This window comes from Epinephelus moara, chromosome 1 (assembly GCF_006386435.1).
Source record: "Epinephelus moara isolate mb chromosome 1, YSFRI_EMoa_1.0, whole genome shotgun sequence".
NCBI lineage: Eukaryota > Metazoa > Chordata > Actinopteri > Perciformes > Serranidae > Epinephelus > Epinephelus moara.
The window spans coordinates 5038820-5059441 of NC_065506.1; the positions used below are offsets into that span (position 1 = coordinate 5038820).

General features: G+C 41.9%; 1 pseudogene; it reads left to right on the forward strand.

Moving 5' to 3' along the window:
• Positions 1–2046: 2046 nt before the first annotated feature.
• LOC126407048 (serine/threonine-protein kinase BRSK2-like) overlaps positions 2047–20622 on the forward strand; it is a 221543-nt pseudogene continuing 202967 nt past the window's right edge.

Genomic DNA, 20622 nt, shown 5'->3' on the forward strand with positions numbered 1-20622 from the left:
GGGGAGGGGGTTTGAGGAGGGGGTAGATAAGAAAGAGGGAGGCAGAAGGAGGAGGGGGAGGAGGGAGGGGAGGAGGTGTGTGTGGGGGGGCCATCTGCCACTGAGCTTGCTGGGTCAAAAGGCTTTTGTTGTGAAGGAGTGATGAGACAGATAGATGGTCGTTGTCACCAACCGCTGGTTTAATCAAATGAAAGTGTCCCAGTGTGTAACATGTTTAGCCCCCCCCCCACCACCATTTCAACACACACACACACACACACACACACACACACACACACACACACACACACTGACAAATAATGATTTTTCATTTTCAATTAGCTTAAGAATTAAGAGTCTGGTTAAAAGGATTAAATTAGCAGTAATTTAAAAATCAATAAAAAAAGAAATATGCCTTACATTTGGACAATTTTCCATTTTGTTCTGCTAATATGAAAACACAGTGTCTCCTCAGTGCATCCTGGGAAAATTCTGGGTCTCTGTGGCCTTTAATGTGTGTTATTTTGCACTCTATTTGGGCTATTTATAAATTTAAAAAGAGCAGTTTTGAACAGAGGCAGCCTCTCTTCTCCCACTGTCACCTCGACCTGAATTCAATCACCAACCCCTGCGATGCAAGCCATGTGCGCATGCGTGTTCCCTAATTAAAGCAGCTGCGTCAAGCCGTAATATCAGCGGAAGTTAGGCGAATTGACCTTTAAAATAAAAGCACAAATATTGGACAACAGAAAAAATGCAAATCAATATCAACTATCACTAAAAGTAATTCAAATTTGAAAATAACAGGCAGCGTTGTGTAGCAGTAGTAGTAGTGATAATAATAATAATAATAATGATAATATTAATAATAATAATAATAATATGGCATGGTTGTGTTTTCCTATTTTATTTATTCATTTTTTTAATAATCAGTTAGGGTCAATACTTGGAATAGAAGTTAAATTCTAGGTGCAAAATTCTGCACTTACCTGCAGTTTTGCTAACTGTGGACCGAAACTTTTTCAAATGAACTATGATGTGTGTCAGAGGTGTTACCCACCCAAATTCTGGTGGATCCTTACTTGTTGTACATATGATTTTTATTTTCATTTCACATTTGGCAATGTAAACGTAAGTTTCTCATGCCAATAAAGTCACTTTGAATGGAAATGAACTGAACCTCCATATTAAAAGGCAGTGTGCCATAGGTAACACAACAGGGTGCTCAATGCATCACTATGATCTCTATGATTACTGTCATCTGACTCAGACCAAATGCACAGACTTGGTAAATGGGATGTCGTAAGGCCAATCACGGTGTTTCACATCATCTAAAGTAGACTGCAGTAGGGCCACGCCCCCTTTTTTAACAAACACGGCTTACCATGAGGCAAGGAGGAATCACAAGGCACATTTCAGTCTTCTTACTAAAAAAATACTAAACAGGGAAATGCTGCTCTGACTTGATTTTCGAATGATATAATCAACTTATAAAGCCTCCTATTGATTATGTACACAAATTATTTATCTCAGTATTTTTTGTGTGTTTGGAACATAATTGGGCTCTGAACAGGTAAAAACTATTCAAATGTATCAACCGTTTACAGCTTCTCACTTTTTTTTTTCATTTTTGTAATTTTGTATTTTTTTTGTCCGCGACTAATGGTTGAACAAATGCAAATTAAAGGTTGGAAATTGTGATGTTTGAGTTTTTCTTGATCATTTTTTTTTTTAAATTTGACCAAACACTTAAAAAAATCGAGGAAAATTTGGCAGATTAATCTGCACTGAAAATAATCTGTTTGTTACAGCCTTAAAAACAACATTATTGATATGAATGCCACGGTAGAATAGACTACCTAAAGACTTTTGATTGTCATGTGCAATATTTACTGTCACCACAGAATTTGGAAAAACAGAAAAGAAAAAGAGGCATGAAAAATTTGAACATTTCACTTAATGCAGTCAACACACAAGCATTGCAGCAGTCCTGGGGAATAGCCTATATTTTGAAAGGTGCAACCGGAAGTGTCCGCTCACACCGACTCTGTACTGACGCAGGCTGCTGGAGCGGCAAGCAGCAGCAATAGATGCTGTCCCATCATCAGATCACACCCAACGGGGCTGCAGCGCACCGCTCCTCCGGCACCAACACCATGACACCCAGATTTAAAGCCGCAATCTGAGCCGCACTGAGGACGCAACCAGCGGAGGACTGTGAGCAACGGACCTGTACGCACACACGTACAGACACACACACGCACACACGAATATTGCAGCGACCAGCAGCCAAAAAGACAGGAACGCCGACCGAGGCGAACTCTACTGCGCCGCGGATTTGCGCTTTTCTCTCCAGAAACGCGTCCCAAACGGACACCCGCAAGAAAAAATACTCCCTGTGAGTCATTTCACGCCAAAAAATGTCGTCGGGAAAGGACAGCGGGCATTACGCCAACTATGTGGGACCGTACCGTTTGGAGAAGACGCTGGGCAAAGGACAGACAGGTTAGTGAAAGCCTCCTCTGAAAGCTTCCAGATGCGGATGATGCTGTCAGGACTCTCAGCATCACCGCTCCTGACTCGCTGACATCATGTTGGGTTGCATTTTTTTGCATCTGCGTGTTCTGAATGTTTCTATGCGGGAAATGGAAAGCGGAGAAATGCATAAGTGCGGATGTTTCTGGTGGATGCGGCTTTGCTGAATGCAGGGAAAGATTGCTTTCATGGTCATGATGACAGTGATGATGCTGATGATGGTGATGATGATGATGATGGTGGTGGTAGTGTGCCTTTAATCCTTGTTGTCAGGCAGAGAGAGCTCGGTGATAATGGGCCCTTGTGATTTTTCTTGTCTCTAATTCCTTTATAGCATCCATCTGCTGAGGCTGCTCTCTGCAGAAGAGGCAGAGCAGTGATGTTGCACTGTCCGGTCCCTGCGCGCGCGCGCGCACACACACACACACACACACACACACACACACACACACACACACACACACACACACACTGCAGCTGCAACATCACACATTTCTGCATATTTGTTTTAATGGTGCAGTGTGCTGAGTTTCTGTATGGACCCCTTCTCCATGAATATGGCAGGCTAGCTGATATTTTGTTATAGGCCCTACTGTACTGTATGTCACAGTAACTTATGTGTTGAAATATTAAGTTGATTGTTAGCACTGGCTGCATGTGAAAAGGAACCAACCCAAAGTGTCTATTCATTTTGGAGTACATCCATTCATTCATTTTGGGTTTGGGGTTTTTGTTGGGACTGTAATCGATGTTAATCAACTTTATGGTCATTTTGGGGGCTGTAGATTCTGTTGCTGATGAACCGCATTGTGTTACACTGAGATGTGCATCTAATATTCAGCCTACTGTTGACTTAGTGGATAGACAAAATGCTAGAAACACCTCTCAGCACTGTATATCACTGTGCTGCACCCATTAAAGTATGAAATACTATGTCAAGGTGTCCAGTTTAAGTAGTCAAGAAAACATTGCATCATGATGTGTATTTAAAAACAAACCACAGGACCAAATATAGAACCAGCATAAAGGATAAATTAGGATTTCAAATATCACAAAAGTGGAGATTTAAGAATATTGTCAAAAGATGCGACAACTTCAATCAGGATACATGTGTTAGCATGTATACTGCTAACCATTTCCAAAGCATGCTGTAGTATTTTAGATGTAACCCGAGCCTTCCATTACCTGAACTTTTTAGAACAATGTGAGGCTTTGGTACCAATATTGTTACTTGTGCTTCCACAACAAGCTGAACATTTGGGATTCACCTACTTCATTAAAAAAGTGACACCAGGAGTTTTTATTCGCTGTTTGGTAGGTGAGTGTAATAAACGGTTGTAGGACAGATAATAGAAGTGGTTCTGACACTGTTATAGATTTTCCTTTACTTGAACATGAGGTGTAACACGGCCCTGATGGAGGAGTCAGGGTACTGCTTCAAGTCTGCAGGTGATCGATGGCCCATACTGGTGTCAGCATGTCAAACCACTTTGTAGTTTTTTAATTTGCTCGACTGTGTGCATGATAATCTTTCATCTTTTAACATTTTTTGCCTGCTGTGTAGATCCAGTGTTTGCTCTTTTTTTTTTAGCTCCAGTTTGGTCCCCACCAACATCTGACTCGTTAGCTGCTAAATGCCTCACTATGTTCATCAGCTGGTTTTCAGCTTTGTCTGCTGTTTGGTGCTGATCAGGTAGTGTACAGTGGGGTTTTAGAGTTTTTTTTCTGAAAGCAGACCTGCTGTTGCCCAAAATGACACCTTTAGAGCACTGAGAGTGAACCAGAACAATGAGGTTGTTGATCGGACAGTTTAACAAGGAGCTGAAACTCACTATAATACTCCATAAAGCAATTTTTTCCATAGATTTATCATATGACTTATCATATTCCCACATGTTTTCACCCTGTCATACAAATACATTTTCAACATTAAAAAACTGATTATTAGCTGTTTTACATCGCTGCACTAGAAGAGGGCTATTACACCCCCTCCTGGTGTGTCTGTTGTTGAGGTTCTGGGACGCCGTGTCTATTTATGCCTGTTACGTGCATTGTGTCTTTTTAAAATAAACTTTGGTTTTCACAGGAAGCGTACAGTTTCTGCTCCTTAGATGAATACATTCTTTTTCAAAATAAACTCACAACATTGGTGAAAATACCTTGTATTTATGTTTATTTCACTGACATATGCATGTGCTTAGGTTTAGGCAACAAAAGCACATGGGTAGTTTATACATATACATTTTTGTTTTCAAAAAACAGGCACAGTCCAAATATTAATAAGACCACTGCTCACTCTTTTTTCCGATGATTTTATTGTCTCTATTGTTGTATTCTCCATCCTCTCTTTCCTATTTGCAGAATATGACACCCACACTGATGTTGTCATGGTTTGCACCTCAGGTCAAGGAAAACCTGCAATTTTTTTGGTTCCATCTGCGAACCAACATTTCAGGTTCTGAATCAATTTATTTTTGGTTGAAATGCTCTGAATAGTTCAAAATTAGGTGCAAGAACTGGAATGGAAACTGCTCCATGTTAGTGTAAAAGGGGTATTAGTGGTTTCTGTTAAAAGTTTCCACAGTCCAAAAGCTCTGTTAAGTGTTTCATTGCAGTAAACACAATGTACAGCCCAATGGTACTTTTGAGAGCTGTCTTACATGGAAAGCAGTATGGTTCCCTAAGACAATAAGCAGTGTTGATATCGCTCCAGTCACTGTTGAGCCGTAAGGACTCTCTGTGAATCTCTATATGAATGTCAAAGTGATTTGTCACCATAAGCAGTTCAGCCATGTGGTATACTGTATGAGTTGCCTGTTTTGGATACCCCGCCATCTGTGGTCACATACAGCCAGAGATGATCAAGGTGTCTCCCTCCAGCACCAGTAGGTAGAAGCTATATGCTGCTCTGTTCCCTCGCTGGGTGAATAATTCATAACCAACCAATTATCTGGATGGTAGAGTTGGATTGTAACAGCCTATACTTCTGCTGTATTAATTACACAATACTTCCATTTAGCAGATGGAATGAAACTGCAGCAGTGCATTGAACTCAGACAGAGACACACAGATCATTTGCTTTGTTCTTCAACAGGATTAATTATATTAACTGAATCAGAGGTGGAGTAAAGGTCCATTTCCACACATCCACTACTCTGGGCTCTACCCAACTTAGAATTATAGTATTCAAATCAGATTTAGCTGTTCAGTGTGAATATTCAACGAATAATTTTTTCTCCATACAGTTACAAAGTTTGAAAGGGCTCAGCAGGACGTTCAGGTGTGACAGCGGCATTCACTTGATATAGTAAACAAGCTAACTGCACTGATGACGGATCGAAATAAGCACACTAGATTACACAAGATATCAAACAAAAGCCAGACACTGTGTCGTATTAAGTTGCTGTGAGCTGCAAATTTACCTCTTATAAGCAGAAGAGATGATGTTATCTTGGAGCATTAAGGCCCTTACTCACTGAGTCTGTTTTTTTTTTATCCGCAATTGTCGCACATCTAAAAATAAATACCTTGCGATGTTCCAATCATGTTTGCACACTGAGTCCGAAACTTTAGTCTGTCATTAAAATTTTTGGAACAAGTGCGATTTTCTGCATTTTTCGTGTCCATCAGAAGCCTTTAGAGAGCTGGCTGACCAAGAATCAGTGAAGAAAATGTGGTAGTGGGGCACAGCCGCGACGAGACAGAGGAAAGGGGCACACAGAATCATTCTTATGAGTCAGACAGCTCACTTTCAACAGGTCAAATAGTAATATTCAGATGGATAATGATGAAGAGGAGGAGAATGTGGACCACACGCAGAATGTGGAGACAGACAGGGAGGACAGCTCAGCCCCTTCATACAAATGAAAGACAGGGAGAGAGTGGTGACAGCCAGACAGTTAACTCCAGAGAGGCAAAGGTGGAAATGTGTCTTTTCATTTTGTCACGTATTGCAAGTTTTCACGGCAAATAGAACAATAAAATGCATTGGAATCAGTGTGCAAGGTTTTTGTGCGGAATAATTTTTTTCGGATGATGGAGTAAAAAAAGTGCATCTGAAAAAATGGACTCTGTGTACAAAGGACTTTACAGTGGAAAGTTTCTCCTGCTCTGTGCCGCTGCATTATGTCTGCAGCTGTCTGTTCCAAAGAGTAGTGTGCAAGTCAAGAGTACACTGCACAGCACAATGACTCGCAAAAAAAAGGACAACAAAAAAATGACTGCTTGACTTGAAGCAATCTCAGTCAACTGAAGGGTCTCCAACTGACAAATCGAATTTCTGACTTTCAAGGGTCTGCCCTACACACGGTGCGTTCTTTTTTCATTGCTTTCCTAAGCTGCATTTGCAGTACAGTATAAACAGTGATCCAAATTGTAAGTCACAACTACGACTGTGTTATCCCATCACATCAGTCCTTGCTTTCCTGCTGTTCCAGATATGTTAGAATGTTGTAGTTGGACTCATGTTTGGAGCTCATATCGTCTGTGCCTGCTGCATCTTCTCTGACTGTGACTCCATAACCACAGAAATGTCCTGCAACCATTGATGCAAATGTCCTCTGATGCTCTCACTAACTGAATCTGTGAGCATTTGTGGAGCTGGTGAATTTGGTTAAGTGCATATGCATGTATAGATGTAGAAATAATGTGCATACTTATGTTTTCGCGTATACATGTATGTGTCTGTGTGTTGAAGAAGAATGATACTCTGCTTGCTGAAGGCTGTGGGTATGAATCGAAGGCTCCAAGCTGAGCTGGCAGACAGGGAAGCCCGTATATCATTAAACCTCCTCCACCAGTGCAGGGCAAGCCCACGCTCTTTGTTACTGTGTGTGTGTGTGTGTGTGTGTGTGTGTGTGTGTGTGTGTGTGAGTGTGGGAAACACAGAGGATCTCTGAGGGAGTGGACTAATAGTTCTTGTTCGTCAGATGTTAAACATAAACCAGATTTACTGATTTTAATACAGTTAACAGGCAAAGGAGCACAGCAGTTGCACCATAAGATCCAGTTGCATCAAGCATAATTCCAACTACTAAAATACGAAGTGAAGTGATTGCACCTTAGCTTTAGCTTTAAGCACAGAGGATCACCTGTTCTTTAAGATTCCCACTCTGAAAAATGGTTTTCTTCTCTGTTCCCAGTTATGAGGCTACAGTTGGAACAATGGCTTCATGGTGTGTGTCTGGTGGTCGAAGCTGAATGGCGGGAGGCTGTGCTGACTCTGAACAATTAGTCAGTGTGTCTTCGTGTGTGTGTGTGTGTGTGTGTGTGTGTGTGTGTGTGGGTGGGGGTAGGTTTGAAGTACTCTTTTTTTTTTCACTGGTTTCCCAGGCTCCATACAGCACTTATTTTCCAAGTGTTGGCCAACAGTGGGAACGGTTGTCATGGTTTCATCTCTTCTCCTGTGACAATGGCCACTTGGTGATCACTGCAAGTCTGCACTGGCCAATCTTTGACTCCTCTCGTCATCACTCTGTTTTCACATCTCAATCAGAACTACTCTAGATCTTTAATCAGTGTTTTACTCTTTGAGGGTAACCAGGAAGTTAAAAGAATGCAGACGGTTTTAGATTGCTGGTCATGAGTGTGTAGATATAACAACCATCAACTTGTCATTCGCTCTGAGCCTGGATTTTTCCAAGCTGATATGGATAACAACAGACAGAGAATAAGGAGGTGGTTATGTAGCCTGGGGTGGCTGTGGCTCTGCAGGTAAAACTCTCTTAGTCACAGGGTTGGCAGTTTGATCCCTATCCATGTCTACATGTTGAAATGTCCTCGGGCAAAACTGAACCCCAAATTGCCCCGATGGTCAGACCAGCACCTTGCATGGTAGCTCGCTTCTATCAGTGTGTGAATGGTTAAATGAGGGGCAAATTTGCATAGTGCTTTGTATTAAAACACTGTATCAATGCAGTCCATTTACCAAAGTGAATATGGTGGGTGGAAACAGATAAGCACGTAGTTGTTGTCTTTTCAGTGGCTTAAAAAAAAACCTGGCTGCATCAGCCACATAAAGTAAAGTATAAATTATAGGGATGCACAATATTGGATTTGTTGCCGATATCTGATATGCCATTATATGACAACTAATTTGGCTGATAACCAATACCGACAGCGATCTATCCACTGTTTTTCTCCACATAAGTTTAGTGATCATCAAGACTCACCGTTAGTAGAATTAACATCAGATTACGCATGCACATTCTTATCATGATGGCCCACCAGCAGATGGAGACATAAAATAGAATGCCTTTCAATGTAAGTAATATTCCTTCATTGTGCAAATTAAGAAAAGCATATTGGCCCATTCTTCATTGTAAAGCTGGTATTTGCCGATACTGATGATGTACCAATATTATCATGTATCCCTAATAAAGTAAGAACTTTTGATGCGCTGGATGCACTGATATACCAGAGACACAAGAGCCCCTTTTACACTGCCTCTTCAAGGCAGGAATTTCATGCCTATATGCTGCCTCACCGTTCTGTTTAAAAAGCACATGCACAGAATAGGGGGACAGGATTGTCTCGCCTTTAAGCCGGCATCAGAGGTAGTAACAGTGCTGAAACATCCTTATGAAAGGGACAGTCTGCAGGATGGGATCATGGGCAGAATGGCTGTGATGTTTTGACATGTTATGCATGCGACTGACCGCAGGAGATTTTAAAAATAGCTGATAGCAGTTAGCAGCAAACTCAAAGAAGGAGACCAGCAGTGGAAAATCTCTGAACATTGGGAAAACAATGAAGTCTGGAAGCTCCTTACCCTCTGAGCAGAGGATGAGATTGGCAGCCATATAACAGGGACAGTAAATGATTGTTATTGCTATGTTAATGCCTTTGTTTTTGTTTACAAAGCGCTGCAAACACATAAGTTGCATGTTACACTAGAGGCCAACGCTTTTGTGTTACATGTCACGCCTCTTTTGCTTTTGGGATGCTGACATGCTGTCTAAAATCACACACTGGTGCGACATGATGCTGCTGTTAAATGGTTCTGTGTAAAAATGTAAAGGTGGCATAAAGAGGGGACTTGGTAGTGGCTCTGTAGCACCATCTCTGAGTAAAAAGGACTATGGATCAAACAAACAGGTCAATATCCAAAAAATCCCTCAGTATCCTCTGACTCTGAGGGTAACAAAGCTTGGAAGACAATGACATCATTCATTTTTATTTGTCTGTAACCTGTAATGGGAGTGTGTGTGTGTGTGTGTGTCCCTGTTGTGTTGTAATGAAAGTGTCATGTTATTGACGTGGAACATCCTAAATACTCTAGTCCCTTGGCTCCAGTGGAGGAGCGCTGCGGTGTGTGTGTGTGTGTGTGTGTGTGTGTGTGTGTGTGTTTGTGTGTAGTGGGGGTAGTGTGGGCAGCAGGGAGAGCCCCAGCACAGATGGCTGCCTTTAGGTGGCTGAAATACAGCTTCATTATCAGCAGGTTGCAGGTGGTAACACTCCCATAAGTCTCACTGCGTACGTATGCATATATTTTTTACCGATGTGTGTGTGTGTGTGTGCGTGTGCGTGTGCGTGTGTGTGTGCGTGTGTGATGCCATGTGTCTACATTGTGCCTTTACATCCATAGATGTTTTATGCAGATTAACAGTGAATGTTTTTTTTTCAGAGCCTTCAGTGTGTTTTATTGAACTTGCTTTGCTTCATTATGCTGCATTCAATGTAACATAACACAAAATATTTATGTTACCTCATTTGCATGCAGAGAAAGAAATATAGAATTGCATTTCAGCGTACAGCGGTTTCTATTGTTGTGGTCAATCAATATAAATACAACATACCATTTTAAATATATAGAAAAAATGTACTTGAAATTGAGCAAAAATTGTTCAGAATTTGTTGCTAGGTAGTTTATTAAAAACATTGTGATTCATTTAAGTTCCTCTTCAATGTGTGTCCTTCTCAGACCCAAATAACCATATTGAAATACAAGGTATTTTGGTGTGATATGAACACATTAGACATGTCACAATACCAGAAATTTAATAGTTTCATTAAATAATAATAAAAAATCCCATGCACTTTAACATATACTTCTTTATTTAAAAAATGTAAATGTAACTCAATTTAAATATTACTATACCTTGAACCCAAATTACTAGTCTATGTGGGTTCATGAGATTTTATGGGTAAGGAAACATATATTATTATATAGGCTTTAGTATAAACACATTTCTTTTCCATTGTTGTTGTTATTCAGCCTTTGTACATGTAAGATGCGATGGTTAGTCCTGGTGGTCAGCTATTTGTCCTGCCTCTCCTCCACTGTGATGGCTGGGTAAAAAGTGGCAGTGATGATTGCAGCAATTTTCCCAAAGTTGAACATTTTTTAACTCAATAACCAGAAAAAAAAACAGCAAACGTGCAGTGCTCAATGCAAAATAGATGCTCATTAGCTTGTCATGCTGTTGGCGTGTAAGTGCATGTGTAAGTGGCCCACTATAGGGTGCAGGTGGCTTGCAGAACATTTTCTAATTCACAATGAAAATAAAGTTATTCACACTGGTATTTGCTTTTGTACTTTAAATGTAAAAAATGTGCCAGAGTGCATAAAAAGGCATCAAAACAGAGCTTGTCAATAACAAAAAAGTGCTAGGAGAGAATCCCCCACACCACCAGACAGAGTTCCGAGCTAGGCTCCGAATGTTCACAAATCCTAGAAACGCTCCATCATACACATGACCTGCGTGGGGTTGTTGCAGCTGGATTTGCCTCTTGGCAAAGATGAGTGAGGGCAGCAAATGTTGAAAGGTTAAAAAAAACAGGCAATTCATTGATTATATATTGTAATAAATATTATCAACGTTTGTTTATTAACTGGCCTGTGAACTCATTTTGCTTTACCAGTGGCTCTGGTCAAAGCAGGTTTAGTACCGCTGATATATAGGCTGCTGAACAGGGCTGAACAACTGTGTCTAATTTTGTTTTTTCTGACCTATATTGCAGTTGCAAAACTTCCTCATATTTTATTGATATTGATATCCTGGTATAAAATGACGTGTCATAACAGAAGATGTTATCCACATCACAAAGCAGGATTTGAGGAATCCTTATATTTTTGTCTGTTTTGATGGCTTTCAGCACACAGTGAGCAGTTCAGGGAGGAATGGAGTCGTGGGAAGGGCTTGCATCAGGAAAGAGCTGATGGTAGCATTTCTTTGGAACTTTCCAATTACTTTTTCACTTTTCTCCTTTCTTTCTGAGTTGCCTTTCCACCTAACTGGCAGTGCATCTTCTCAAGCAACATTTAGAAACTGAGTAGTTGCAATGAGCACGCTCCAAAAGTGAAGAGGAAGGGGGGGGGTTATGCTGCTGGGAGACAAAAGTCTGCTGGGAGGGTTTCTCTGCACACAGGAGGGGGATAATCAAAATTATGGCTAGTGTCAAACACCCCTTCTTCCTCCGCCTCCTTTTTTCTCACTCCCCCCTTTTTCTATACAGTACATCCCTTTGGCTTCTCTCCCCTCCCCTGCTCGCCTTACCAGCTGAGGGCTCGGTTACCATGGCAACCAGAGGAATGCTCTCTTCTGTAGCTGGTTGAAGGTATGCTCGCTCTCCACAGCCCCTCTGCTCAGCCTAAGGGGGTTGTTTCGCCTGAGCCATTAAACAATGACTGAAACTCCTCCCCCGTTTCTCTCTACATCTCTGTATCTATATAGCTCGTATGTTTTCTTTACGTCGCTCACTTACTGCACCCCCTTCTCTCTGAGGTTGTCAGGCCAAAGCTCAAGACTATCTCTGAATCCCTGCAGCTTGAATGAGTCATTATTGGGAGGAGGCACAGTTTTCATCTTCGGAGCTCGGCTAATGCCTGTCTGTCTGCCAGATTATCCACAGCTTCTTTTCACAGGACACATTCAGCCTAATACACCCCCTGTTTAAACAGATGCTTCCACATTCGGACCTGTGTGTAATTGACAAACAGAGTGAAAAATTGAATTTCCCCTCGGGGATTAATAAAGTATATAAAATAAAATAAAAATAAAAAAATAAAAAATTTAGCAGGAAAAAGTGCAGAGATGGAAAGAGACAAAAACAAAGCTCTGACAATAGTGTCAATGTGTGGTATTGTCATTGTGGAAGGAATCATGTTGTCTTTTTCAATGAATTTAATCTGTGATGTCCTTTGAGCTACTTTTATTTCTATTAAAAATCCATGTTTGTTTCCACAGTGCAGCACAGGGAGAGATGTATTGAGAGTAGCCATTGTGAGAATAAAAGCAAACTCTAATAGACATTGCTGTTAGAAGCGCTAAGTGAATTAATGATGCAAGAAAAGAAAGGAAAAACAATTTTCAGATCAGATAAAAAAAAATCTTTGATAGCGTGGGAACGAGAAGAACAAAGTCTGTTTATCGTGTGTGGCTCAACGGAGAGATGCTGTTAGTGTGATTCAATTAGCTGAAGCCATGCTTGTCTTTGGCACACACTCACGTACGCACACACATGCAGGATACAGTCCTCGTTTGTTCCTGGGTTGCTTTGGGCTCGTAGACACTGAGTGTTGAGTTAGTTTAGATTGTTGTCATCTTGCCTGTGGCTGTCAGTCACTAAAAAGTTTTCCAGTGCAAGTCAGCAGGCTGCTACTGAAATATTCAGGTAGCTGAAGTGTGCAGTCATCTGTGTGTGTGTGTGTGTGTGTGTGTGTGTGTGTGTGACTTCTTCAAATGACTTATAGTCTATCCCAATGCTATGATTCTTTTTTTGATTCATGATACTGAGTTCATAATATGAATATCTACCGGTATTAGGGATGCACAATATTGGATTTCTTGCTGGTATCCAGTGTGCTGATATATATAACAACACATTTGGCCGATAACCGATATCGATATATCCACTTTTTTCCCTACCTGATTTTAGTGATCATCAAGAGGAAGAAGATATGCTTTATTAATCCCTGAGGCTAAATTCAAATTTTTCACTCTGTTGTCATATAGGCTACACACAGGCCTGAAATACACACACATGCACAAATAGGACTTCTACATGAATTAAATGGAGAGATGTCAGAGCGAGGGGGATGCCTTGCAGGTACCCCGAGCAGTTGAGGTTTTGGTGTCTTGCCCAAGGGCACTTTGGCAGTGTCCAGGAGGTGAACTGGCACCTCTCTAGCTACCAGTCCACACTTTTTGGTGAGAATGGGGACCGATGACCCTCTGGTTCCCAACTCAAGTCCCTATGGACTGAGCTACTGCTGCCCCAAGTCTTCTCTGTAATGGAATTAACATTGTATTATGCATGCATACTCAAGCAGATGGAGACATAAAAAACAATACTTTTCAATGTATGTAATATTCATTCATTGTGCAAAATAAGAACAAGTCTGTTGGCCCATTCTAAACGTTCATTTTAAAGCTTATGTTGGCCTATACCGATGATGTGCCGATGTTATCTTGCATCCCTAACTGGTACCAAAAGTTTCCTAGGTAAAAGAGCTGCTTAGTTTACAATTAGCCCAAAGTGGACCTAGATTAGATTTTTTTAACAAATGGGGCACCTTGGTGGCCGAGGAGCTTAAGGTAGAGAAGCACAGATTTATTGGCTGATGAACGGAATCGGATGATTTTCGGCTTGATCAGCCACTACAGGTGACCAGCCAGTCAGTCTCAGATATCCTGTGCCGATCAAATTTACCTGCATGCACAATGGTTCACGACTTGCTCACAGCGGCACAGACAGGAACCGACTAAACCTGTTTAGTTCTCAATCCATGTTTTGTCAAGTCACCTTGGTAGCAACTTTTCAGACCCTCTCAACGACTTTATGTCTGGAGTGTGACTTGTGACACAGGCAGGAGGAGAGGAGCTGCTGCTGGCAGCAGCAGTGGGAGTTAGTATATAACCTACTGTACAAACACCTTTACATTCTTGTGAACAGATACTCATTCACAGCTATTTTTGTGCTAATAAACAGATAAGTACATTGTTTTAGATCAATAATAAATAGTTTATTCTAGTGCTGGGCAGTATGACCACAAATTGGTATCGTTATTTTTGAAGATTCTGGCGGTTTCATGATATATCGCAGTATTTTTCAATTTTTCAATTTTTTGCATTTCTGGGCCACAAATTTCTCTGTTCTTGCGGAGTATGTACAGGGTTCAGAGAGGCTTAGACCCTGTACATACTCCGCAAGAACAGAGAAGAAATATGATCTTTTTCTCGAGGTGGCAAGAACATTTCATACTTCACGAGAAACTCGAGTGCAGAAGTCTTGGGAAGTTCTCATAGGCCCCTCTCACTGCAGCATGCATCACACATGTTTTTCCGCATTGACCGCGCCCACTTCAAATTTCTGACCAATCACACAATAGTTCTCAGACACCACACAAGAAATAAGTTCTGCCCAGATGATGTGTCGAGAACAAGCTGCAAGAACTCCCAAACCAGGGCTGCGAGAAAAGCATGACGTCATTCTTTTCTTGCAGCCCTTTGAGAGAGAACAAATTTCTCTGTTCTGTGGAGTATGTAAAGGCCTTTATTCTACTGTCAGGACAACATAGAATACCTGTAAAACATTTGGATGCTATATATATATATATATATATGTATATATATATATATATATATATATACATATGTATGTATGTGTCAAGTCACCTTGGTAGCAACTTTTTTTATGTATATTGATTACTGTAGGTTTTGCTTGGCCCCGCAAAATCGTACAATAATAATGGAATCTGAATGCATGAAACAGTTGCAAGATGGAAACAGTTTTTATTGTGAAAACTGTGACGTAGTAAAAACAGAACTAAAAAAATTGATCTGCCAAAAACTTTAACACAGCTTCTTTTTCAAAACATAATATTTTTAAAATTTCTGTGGAGCACTGTAATCAAAGCTTTCAGCGTATACATGATGATATTAAAATGTTTTTATATTTGTTGTACTCCTGGCAGAAGAATAAGACACAATAAATGTATATACTCAATGTATTTTAGTATCCATAGAGAGAATTCACAAATATTCTATTATAAAAGTAAGAAACAAGCCAAAAATTAATTCACATTAGGTTATGAACAACTTTAACCTTGTTAAGACATACCTGGAATCCAGATGTTTTAGCCATTTCTCTGAGCACCTCTTTCTCGACTGTCTGTAGCAGGACCATGTCATGTATAGGCAGAATGTTATTATGTCCACAGTGTCGCTCTGCCTCTTGCTTTTCCTGTCACATGCAGCGCCCCGAGCGAATGTGCTTTAAGCAGTGTCTGACAGGCCTACATACACAGAATAGAATTATATTTTTTCAGATTCTTTTCCAATATATAAATAATTAGTTGGGGCATATATAGATAGATCTGTTGCACCTGATTTCTGGTTTTGCACAAAAAAAGCTGTGTCCAGTAACATGGAGCAAAATTTATTTTGAGTTTTGTTTGAGTAAAAGAAGGTTCTGTAACCTGGGTCACTTTTAGAACTGTGTTTTGTTATGAACATATAATTGAATTTGCTGAATATGCTGTCAATTATAGTTCTTAGAAAGAAAGAAAATTGGCAGGTTTGACTTAAAAAAAATTGAAAATGGAAAGAAAATTGGAATTGGTGCATCACTAGTCTAAGGTGATGACCGTGTAATACCAACGTCCCCTGGTTTGAGTCCAGCGGACATTTTATGCATGTCACTCCCTATCTCTCTGTTCCCTCATTTCCTGTCAGCTCTTTACTTTTTTCTCTCCTCTTTTCCCCTCTGTCCATTCTGCCTGCTGTAGGCAGGTTCTCCTTCTCTTTATGTCTGTTGGTAGAGGAGTGATTTCTCTCATCTCTGGGGACTCCTCTGCCCTGCTCTCTCTGCTCCATTACCTCTGCTGTACATACAGGCTTGTGTCACGAATTTATCCTCAGTCAATTATGTTTATTATGTGGTAGGTAGAGCTTTAATCAGCTTGATAATTGTCATGAGAGTGCTGGTGATTGTTTCGTTAGAAACAGTCAATACGTAGCACGTTTGTACCAATGAAGTTGATTTGTTCATGTGTACTGTGTTGCCACCTGGTGTGTTGGCTCCGCCTGCTTTCATTAGGCCCGTTTCCACCGCAGGAACTTCGGGGTAAATTTACGGGGCCGGGGCCGTTGGTGCGTGTCTCCACCGCAGGAACCACCCCCGAAGGACAGAGTTCTGGAACTTTTACAGGGGCTAAACAAGTCCCTGCCTCGGAGTAGTACTCAGAACGGCCCCGAAAAACTCCTGGCTGGGGCTTGGGGGTTACTTGGTGCTGATTGAATATACTCAAGGCGGAATGTGACGTCACAGAAAGCAACAAAATAGCCGGCATTTTTAAAACTCAGCAGACGAGGGTTAGCTCGTTCATAGCTTCCACCGCCATGTAAACAAACTCAATAACCGGTCTGTGAAAAACATAGTTTTTCCGGCGGATATCTTAGTTACAACATGATTGAGCTAGCAAAGCAGTTTTGTGTTGATATGTGTGGTATTTATTCAGTTTTGGGAAATCATGATGTCTAGAAAGCATCAGTGGCTGCAGCTGACAGGGACAGCTAACACCAGCAGCAAAGCTAACATCAGGACGTCATCTGTTAAAAGCCTCCCGTTGTCGGAAACGACATGAAACTACTCCAGTTAGCTCAATCATGTTGTAACTAAGACATCCGCTGGAAAAAATATTTTTTTCACGGGCCACTTTGTGAGTTTAGTGAGTTATTACAGACACCGCTATCGGCTAACAGCGTCCCTACGCCACTACGTCGCCCTGGTCAAAATGGTCGCGCAATGATTACATCACATCCAGAGCCCGGTAACTTTACAGGAACCTTCCTCCTACTCCGCTCTCTCAGTGGAGACACGGCGGTTGAGAGGCGCCGAGCGAGAGGACGTTCCTGTAGTAGTTCCTGCCCCCCAAATAGTACCAGGAACTTCTTCAGTGGAAACGGGCCTAGTGTAGTGTGTGTGATGCAGTGTTGATGTCGTCTGTATGAATCAGATGAAGGGAAATGAGGTTTGGAGAACCTGCTGGGCAGCAGCGGTGCTATCAGCCTCTATCAGTCCCATTCATCACCACTTATCAGCCTGATTGTAATACCTGTTAGGATGGAGATGCTGAAGGCACTGACCCTGCAGCAAGAACAGTGGTGTAGCAGAGGTGTCGCTGTCAGCTCTCCAGCTCTCTCTTGTCACTGCAGACAAACAGCTATTTATTACTGACTTACTGCTGCACATCTGATACATAAAGAGGAGAGAAGGTGTTTTAGCCTTAAAGCATTTGGGTAACAGGTTACCTTTATTATTCATGAAAATTACATTGGAATTAATTGGTGAATTCAGTCAAAATGAGCTTTTGATTTTCAGCATCAAAATCAGATGAAGGATCAACAATTCTTCCAGTATTTTTTTCTTTACCCCTGCCTACCTTTGCATGTCTAAAGGAAAAAGGAAACAACTCTTCAGAGATGACACAGTGTAGTTTACTGCACGCCCCCTGTCGGAGTCAGGGATGATAGAGAAACAACAAAATTGGGAATTACTCCTGCTTCCGTGAAGTCACATTTTGCCTTCCCTAATATGGTGCTTATACTACACCTGATACCATGTAGCCTATCTTAATAAAGAAGAATTTGAAAATATCAATGACAGTTTTAATAGCATAAAGTCTATGATCTGCTGATCTTTACGAATCAAGACTTGGTACTCTAACCATGGCATCGCTGTCAGTGCTGAAAAAAATTTCTCAATCGAATCGAAACATGACCTTTTAAGTAAAATTGAATCCTGGATCTGGGGAATCATAAAGCCCAGATCAGACCAAAGATTCGTGACAAGATGAGTTGTGTGGTGGCACACATATACTGTATGCTGTTTTGCATTAGTTGTGCGCGCGCGTGTGCACGCACACACACACACACACACACACTAAGAGGGGTCAAACGTTTCACCCAACCACACTACAACGCGTCACTTGCGCCTACTTAGCACACATCAGATCTAATCAAACCGCGTGAGCGCACGCCTACATTTTACATAGGGTTACTATGGAGACCGCACGCCTACATTTTACATAGGGTTACTATGGAGACATGAGTGTTACACACACGCCGCTACATGACACGCAGGCGTTGTGCGCTCCACTCACACAACGCGCTCACATGTCTTATAAGTACGCGTGCACAGCACATTACAAACGCTACACATACACTACACCTGCGGGTAGTCTGATTAGCAGAGTTAGCATAGCGATGCTACGTGTCACACGTCCGTGACACGACGTGTTGTTGCTTCAAGAGTTGACACTTTTGACCCCTGTGATACATGACGTGTCTACGCATCACGTCTGATTAGCAGAGTTAGCATAGTGATGCTACGTGTCACACATCCGTAACACGACGCGTTGTTGCTTCAACAGCCGACACTTTTGACCCCTGTGATTACATGACGTGTCTACGCACGCACGTCTAATAACCACACGTCTAGGCGTGTGCAGGCATTGCACGCGCATTGCATGTGTAACAAGTACACGGTGAATGCAAGCGCAGTGCACGCGAAGCAAGTACACGGTGATGGTTGCACACGCAATTTACACGTATCAAGTACGCAGTGAATGCAGTGTGTGTGTGTTCGCTGATACGTTTGACCCCTCATACACACACACACACACACACACACACACACACACAGGTGAGCACACAAGAGCGCGGCCCGGGCTGCATTTTCCTGACTGACAATTATAACCGAGCCCAGCCAGTGCGTCTGTGTTGCGTTCAGGCGTTGTCCCGTAAATAACAAATTCCAGCACTTGAATAGGCTGTAGCACAACACAGCAGCATGTCAGTTGCAAAGTCAAGCAAAATAAAGAGATAATTTTGGGGGGGGAAACTGTTCTCTTTCCGCACAAAACACGTACCGAAACCGAACCGAAGCTGTGGCCCAAAAACCAAGGTACGGACCGTACCGTGGGCTACCTGTACCATTGCACCCCTAGTTTCTAGTGCTTTTATGGTTAGCTTACATAGAGCTCCTCAGTCACTGTGGCTGAGGGTGGCCACCTGGATCTGCTCTGCTGCTTATCTGCCATCTCTTCTTTAATCAAGTCCCACTTCCTGTCAGGTCTGATAGCCCGACTAGCACGTCTTCACATGCTGCCATATTCAACAGAGACCAATTTAATGCCTCAATCAATAGCCGGTAATCAAATGGGGATGGGTTATGGCTCCAGATAAGCCCCTTATGGTCCTGCAGCCCTCTTCCCCCAGCCAAAAACTTAATGAAATTGAGCATAAATCCCCCTTCTCTCTCTCTCTCTCTCTCTCTCTCTCTCTCTCAAAAACTCTCTTTCATCCCTTTCCAAAAGCAATCTGGACTTTCCCCCTGAGTCAGCACTTACAGCGTCCAGGAGTGAAGCAGGGGAAATTACCATTTGAAGAGCTGCTTTACTTTCCTCTCCCCGATCCGGCCCTGTGCCCATGCTAGACCCTCACTTCATTTCGTAGCAATATGGAGTTTCTGGTATCTCATATTAGATAAATAAACTCCCCTCCCTCCATCCATTAAAACCTCTGACTAGTGCATGATGGGATGGCCCAGTGCTTTTGGTAACAAGTGATTTGACTTTGAAATTTCACGATGGAGAGGACGCGGCCATGGATGGAAAGTCCAGTTAAATATGAAACCTTGATGAGGTTTCAGCAATTTGCTCATTAGTATTACCCATGAGCACCGGGGACGGGCCACACTGGTGTGGATCACACTGTGGGCCACACAGATGGTCTGGGCTCTGGAGGAACCCTGTTTTGCCTCAGAATGGGCATCCCGTCCACACAGATGGCCCCTCAGTGGCAGCACGTGCAGATGAGCTGCATTGCCTGGAGCCCACACCTCAGTGGAATATCCAAACATGTGGCATAATGAGATCATGGGGTGAAGGAGGGTGGCAGGGCATGAGAAACGAGAGAGGTGGTGTGGCGCATGATGTGCACTACATGTAAAACATCCTCATTATGTCCTCTCCAGTGTAAGATTTATAAAAACATGGGTGTCTGTATTTTTGAAAATCATGGTGTTGAAAATCATACCACTGGAATTTTTAAATACCCTGGTACACTGTAGGCAAGGACTCTTTTAAGGGGTAAGACCTAGCTT